Genomic DNA, 6,000 nt, shown 5'->3' on the forward strand with positions numbered 1-6,000 from the left:
GTGGGGGGCTTTCCTACATTATTTTAGAATGTTTAGCAGCATACCTGGCCTCTACCTACCAGATGTCAGTAACACCCTCCTCCCCCAATTGTGACATCAAGAATGTCATCAGACATTGCCAAATGTCCCCTGGGAGGCAGAATTAACTGTGAACCACAGCTCTAAGAGCCCATGCTCCCAATCACCACATTATACAGCCTCTTCATATTTGAAATGTGTGAAGAGTCATTTTCTTCCACATCTAAGGAATGTAACACAACTTCCAAGTTTGGGTGTAGCCTATGAAACCTTTTGGAATGTCAGTGGCTTTATAGATCATGGGTAGGAGATTAGTTACTTCCAGAAAAATGCTCATTGGTAGACTTTTATAACAGGTTTATCATATTCCCACCATTGCCCACTTGGGAGAATAACTATGTTTTTCTTCCTTATAGTCTTTTCTCTGGTTCTCTGTGACAGGCACCCTTAGCCTTCAAGAATTCAGATTTCAGGGGCACTTTGTTGGCTCAGTTGGTTAAGTGTCCGACTTCTGTTCAGGTCATGATCTTGCAGTTTGTGAGTTCGAGCCCCGCATCTGTGCTGACAGCATAGAGCCTGCTTGGGATCCTCTGTCTCCCTTTCTCTCTGCCCCTCCCCGCACATGCTCCCTGTCTCTTTTTCTCTCAAAAGTAAGTAAAACATTTAAGGAAAAAAAGAATAAAAATTCAGATTCCAGGTGTACATTTACAGTATATAGCATGCTCTTATCAACTATGGTGTCAAAATATATGCCAAGCAAAGGATATCTGTTGCAAATAATTGCTTGCTAATATATCAAATACCAAGATTTGCCAGTGATTAATTTTTTAAATTAATTAGAATAAATTTAAGGATATCTACACAATTATTTTCTTTTCCACATGATTTCTTAGTTGAAGACTCAGTTTTGGAGTTATAGGTCAGGCTCATAGAGTTGCACATAATTCTGGATACATCTGTAGGGGTGTGTCACATGTAAAAACACATTTGTCACCTCTGTCTCTGAGGAAGAAAAGCTAAAAATGATTGGTGTAGGTGACTTGGGTCAACCATGGCTGATGTACAGAGAGGATTAAAGTATGAACCAATGAGAAATGATAGCATCGTTTTAACTTATAAAATGTCTAAAAATATATGGTACTAAAATATGTATTAACCATGTGAAAAAAAGCAAATACATGTCAAACATATTTTCAGTGACAGCTGGCTACATATAGTTGCATAATTTGTCCATGAAGAATGCACATTAATGCAAATTCAAATCTAAGTTCTGCTCTATGAACTTAAAGGTTTGCTTTCTTGGAAAAACCCTGATTGAGGACAAAATTTACCCAGAGTGTTGATGTTAATTTGATGTGAAACAGAATATAAATACTTCTGAAAAACAGAGTTCTTAGTAACTCTGTTCAGTGTTTGCACTCAGTTCTTAAGGAAAACCATCTTCTTTTCAAATGACTGTAAATCGCATCTACTGTATCGTTCTGTGCTTTGAGTGTAATGCGTCTGGTCTTTGCCTCCTCCTTCTTTCCTGAGTTTCACTAGAGATTTTAATACTGAAATCCAAGCTTGAAAATGAAACTGAACACTTACCTCCAGAACCACTGCTTGCCTCTACTTTAACTCAGTGAGCACACAGCAGCTATTCAAAAACCGTTTGCTGCAATGAATTACATTGAATTTGGGGAGGTGTAAATCCCTTGGCCAAATTGTTTCCTTCAGAATTCGAAAGACTCCATACTGGGAAGAGAGGTGTGGGAAATTGGTAGAGGATGCTAGTAAGTTCTTCTCCCCTCTGAGAAGCTTGGTTTAGATAGAATGGAAGGCAAACACAGGTGGCAGGTCCTCCCTGACCCATCACTTCTTGCAGGGAATCTTCAAGAGGTTGCCCCAGGATAATTATTGGGGCACCTGGGGGTGGCAGGGGCAGGGTGCTTAGCTGGCCCATAGGGGAAATTCATCTCTTCTTTGGAGACCCATACTGTTCTTGGTTATCAGAAGCTCACAGAAGCCTCAGCAGCCCTAACCAACTTCCCTCTCCTCCCATCAAAATGCCCTCTTGGGATGAGCTCTCTGCCGGGTGAAAGTAGTGGGTTATATATTAAATGAATGTGTGTTGTTCCTTGAAACGTCTATCAGTTTTAGTTCATTACACTAAAAGGAACTTAGAAGTCATCTAGGCCAACTCATTGATATTGTAGACATGGAAATGGAGAGTCAGAGAGATTGATTTACTTAAGGTCCTTACAGGGATCTAAAAATAAGACCTGTTTCTCATGACTTTCTGTTCAGTGCTTATGATCAGAATCAGAGCCCTGGTTTCTTAGTCCCTGGTCCAGTCTTTAAGGTAAACTACACTCTTTAAGCTTTTCAAGGTTTCTACTAATCTAGATGCTGGTGGGGTAGTGGAAAGTGGTAGTGTTCACACCCAGTTATCTAAGAAATGCCATATTGAAAAAGAATAAAAGAATTCAGATTTTAGGTGTACATTTACAGTATATAGCATGCTCTTATCAACTATGGTGTCAAAATATATGCCAAGCTCCTATTATTATTACTGCTCAACAAATTAACACAAATTTAGTAGCTTAAGATAATAGCTATTTATTATGTCACAGTTCTGCAGGTCAGAGGTCTGAGTGGGTTGGCTGGTTTCTTTGCTTAGAGTCTCACAAGGCTGAAATCAAGGTGTGGACAGGACTGTGTTTCTTTTTAGAGGATGATTCCCCTTCCAAGCTCTTCTCAGTGATTGGCAGAATCCAGTTCTTGTGGTTGTAGGACTAAGGTCACATTTTCTTCATGGCTATCAGTTGGGGACCATCCATCACTCCTAGTGGCCTCTCTCTGGTTGTTGCACGTGAGCCCCTGTATCTCAGAGCCAGCAACAGCATGTCTGCTTCCTTGTCATGCTTGGAATCATTCTCTAACTTCTTTTGCCTCATCTGTCTGTCTTTTTTTTTTTTTTTTTAATGTTTTATTTATTTTTGAGACAGAGACAGAGCATAAGCAGGGGAGGGGCAGAGAGAGAGAGACACAGAATCCGAAACAGGCTTCAGGCTCTGAGCTGTCAGCACAGAGCCCGACGCTGGGCTCAAACACACAAACCGCGAGATCATGGCCTGAGCTGAAGTCAGACGCTTAACCGACTGAGCCACCCAGGTGCCCCTCATCTGTCTGTTTCTAACCTGAGAGGATTCTCTGTTTTTAAGGGCTCATTCATTTATGAGTCTCTTTTGCTGTGTGGCATGGACATCTTTGGTTGGGGGGGGCGCATTTTGCCTCCTACATATATTATTTCCTTTAAATAACGGCAGGGTTCCATCCTACCAGGCTAAGTGGAAAAGTCAGTGACAAACTTTACTGGGACTGGGAGTGGGAGTCTCTTTCTCTTCCTACGTCCTGGGGTTCTTACAGCAAAATGTATGGGATGGTCGCTCTAGCCTTGGATCCCTTCTGATTATAGCAGAAATGTAATTATGATCTGGGCCACCATGTGTCCTTGGAAACTGGTAGATCTGTGTTGGTACCACCCCTGGGGCAGTGGACTTTATTCCCAGCTAGAAACTCTATGCCTTGAGTCCACCCTGCTAGCTGCACTCCTCTATTACCACTTGTCAGTGGGGAGCAGTAGGGAAGTGAGTGCAGTGGGGAAGTGAGGCAAGGGTTCCAGGCCAGCATTGTTTTTTGTTTTTTAACAACTTTATTCATATACCAAAACATTCCCTCATATTAAGTGTATAAGGCAGTGATTTTTGTTATATTTTACAGCATTGCACAACCATCACCATAATCAAATTTTGGAACCTTTTCATCATTCCCAAAAGATCTTTTGTGGCCATCTAGGCCTGCCTTTCACATGACTCCAGGGGCCACAGCCACATCCTGGTTCAGCCATCCTTGTTTCTCTCTCCTACCCTCTATAGAAATCCCGTCAGAGAACTCAGCCTCCAGAAAACAAAAGCCAAGGAAACAGTGTTGTCTCAGGCCCAGTAATACAACTCTCCTGCAAAATAAGGCAGAACTTAGGGTCTGGGGTCATTCTCAGAAGGGGACAGAAAAAAAAATCTCAGCAAAGAGCACAGCACAAATCAATTCTCGAGTGACTTATTATCTTGCCTCCGTACAATGTGGTGGAGTCTTCCAGTTGCAATTATCAATGGGCAACACTGACTCCGTGGAACAGTGACCTGCAGGTGAGTGAATCAGGCCTCCTCTTTTCCCCTTCCTCTAGGCAGAAATGAAGGCATTCTTTGCTCCCTGCTTAAATGACCAGGTGGGGACATATTGTGGAGTGGGATAGGCGAATAGGGGAACCAGTCTGGTACAGAGTCAAACGAAGTTCCCGGAGGCACTTAGGCCCTCTAGGCCCCGCTTACCCCTTTTTCTCCCTTTCTTGTCCCCCACCCCCTGTGAGATAGGTTCTTTTGACTGCAGAGAAGTCTGAGTTGCCTCAAGGAAAACAGCCTATCATAAGTACTAAGTCCAGGCCTTAAGGAGCCTGAAACATTGTTCAAGATCTGGAAGGTAGCTGGGGATCCAGGGCAGCTTAGGGACTGGGTTTTCTTGTCTTGTCATCTGTCTGCAGCAGGAGTCCTAGGGAGTCTACTAGCAATGGCTTGTTCTTCTCTGTCATGGCTGCTACTGCTTCCTTTGGTTCCCCAACTACCCAGCCCTAAAGAAGGTCCTCCTACCGTGCTCTGCTCTTTTCTTTCACAGAACTCACTACAACTTACTGGTTTTATTTGTACTTATTTATTCCTCTTCTCTCCATCCCTCCACAGCATAGTCGTAATTAGACTGTGAACTTCCTGAAAGTAGGGACATGGTTTTATTGGTCATTGTATACATAGTTCTTAGCACAGTACATTCTGGCACATAGTATGATCTTAAAATGGATTTATGGAATGATGAATGACTTAATGAAAATGGGCAAAGAATCTCAATAGACATTTCTCCAAACTTATCTATTTATCTAACAACTGGATGTCTCTACTTGGGTATCTGCTAAGAATGTAATTCACCCAAAATAGAATTACTGATTTCCAGCTCCCCAAACTTTTTCTCCCTCCCCCCCCCCCATCGCAGACCCTCATACCTAGGAGTCATCCCTGTTCCCCTAACCCCATCACACACCAGCAGATATTCTTGGCTCTGTCTCCAAAATATTTTCAGTAACCATCTACTTTTCTCCACCTACATTGCTACTAGGTCTAAGCCATCATTATTACTTACTTAGCTTATTGTAATAGTTTCTTAACTGGTGCCCCCACTTCTCTCAGCCACCTACACAGCAATTAAAGTTGTATTTTTAAAACATAAATCAGGTCATACTCCTATCACTCTTTTGCTTAAAGCCTGCAGTGAGTCTCATTGCAATAAGAATAATATCTGTGCCCTGCAATGCCATATGTGATTTAATCCACTGCCTACCTTTCTGATTATATCAGGTACCATTTTATTCCACATTCATATGCTCCAGCTACATAACAAGCTTATTCCTGCCCCAGGGTCTTTGCACACATTGCTTCTGCCTAGAATGTTATTCTGACTTTCCTGTGGCTGGCTTGCCATCACTGGAGTTTCAGCTGTAGTATCACTTCTTCAGAGAACTGTTCTCTGGCCACTCCATCTAAAATAAGACCCTATGTTACGATGATTTTAGAGGCAAGTAATAGGAAACTCAAAGGGGATTAAAGCCATACAGAAACATTGCTTATTTGAGAAGCCTAGTGGTGGCTGTTCTAACATTACCTCAGTGTCAGGACACTGGGTAATATCTTTTTGAGTCTCAGGACTTCCCCTGCCCTTATTACTGGGTGATAAGATACCACCCAGTGCCCCGACCTCTTCACATGACAGTTTACAAAGGTTAAGAAGTAAGGGGCAGCCAGGCCCACAAGATAGAACACTTTCCACATGCCTCTTTCCTCTTATCAAGAGAGAAACATTTTCTCGGGGCGCCTGGGTGGCGCAGTCGGTTAAGCG

General features: G+C 42.5%; 1 protein-coding gene across 3 annotated transcripts in view; it reads left to right on the forward strand.

The window, feature by feature from the left end:
* Positions 1-6,000, forward strand: part of GPR19 (G protein-coupled receptor 19) — a 40,094-nt gene that overhangs the window by 22,238 nt on the left and 11,856 nt on the right. The window contains exon 1 of one of the 3 annotated variants that reach the window (XM_040488894.1): positions 641-668. The exons of 1 other annotated variant lie outside the window; for it this stretch is intronic. The gene's annotated coding sequence lies outside the window, so the exon portion shown is untranslated. Of the gene's footprint in view, positions 1-640; positions 669-3,479; positions 4,209-6,000 lie in introns of those variants that run through there. One more of the 3 variants, XM_040488892.1, reaches the window with a different exon arrangement.

This window comes from Herpailurus yagouaroundi, unplaced genomic scaffold (assembly GCF_014898765.1).
Source record: "Herpailurus yagouaroundi ecotype Mexico unplaced genomic scaffold, PumYag 166, whole genome shotgun sequence".
In the NCBI taxonomy this organism is placed as follows: domain Eukaryota; kingdom Metazoa; phylum Chordata; class Mammalia; order Carnivora; family Felidae; genus Herpailurus; species Herpailurus yagouaroundi.